The 658-nt window shown below is 27.8% G+C and overlaps 1 pseudogene; it reads left to right on the forward strand.

Annotated features, from left to right (window-relative positions):
* Positions 1 to 5: 5 nt before the first annotated feature.
* On the forward strand, positions 6 to 394 carry LOC108757154 (annotated as a pseudogene).
* Positions 395 to 658: the final 264 nt, after the last annotated feature.

Raw genomic sequence — 658 nt, forward strand, 5'->3', positions numbered from 1 at the left:
TTAATGAAGAAATTAACAATAAAACAGTGGAAGATATTAAAAAAATGGGAAAATATTCTGTGTATGCATATGGGTAAGTTTGTATATAACAATACTCGGAATGTAGAAACTATTTGAATTCATACGTAAATATCTGTTCTAGTCATGAATATATGTATATCACCGCCCATTAAATTATCTAATTAAAATTCTAAATAAAATCTTTATATTTTACAGATGTAATGTAGCAGATAAGGAAGAAGTTTTTAGAGTAGCCAAAAAAGTAAAAGAAGAAGTAGGTAACGTTACTATCTTGATTAATAATGCTGGTATAGCGTTTGTTAAATCATTTCTGAATCAATGTCCTGATGAAATAGCACGAGTCATAGATGTCAACATGACAGCGCATTATTGGGTAAATATATTCAAGATATCAAAATTATATTATTTGCGTTATTCGATATTGTGGAAGTCAGATGTTCGCTACTTTTGCAAATTTGCTTCAAAAATTTTTTTTGAAAAAACCATTGTGTGATATGGATTATCATCTACCTGCGTTTTCTCTCTTTTTTATTAATGGACTCTCAACACTTTTATCGATATTGATAAGGTACATAATTATATTATATATTTTATTAATTCGCATGTATCAAGTATTAATGTTTTGTTCACGGTCACG

This window comes from Trachymyrmex septentrionalis, unplaced genomic scaffold (assembly GCF_001594115.1).
Source record: "Trachymyrmex septentrionalis isolate Tsep2-gDNA-1 unplaced genomic scaffold, Tsep1.0 scaffold1322, whole genome shotgun sequence".
In the NCBI taxonomy this organism is placed as follows: Eukaryota; Metazoa; Arthropoda; class Insecta; order Hymenoptera; family Formicidae; genus Trachymyrmex; species Trachymyrmex septentrionalis.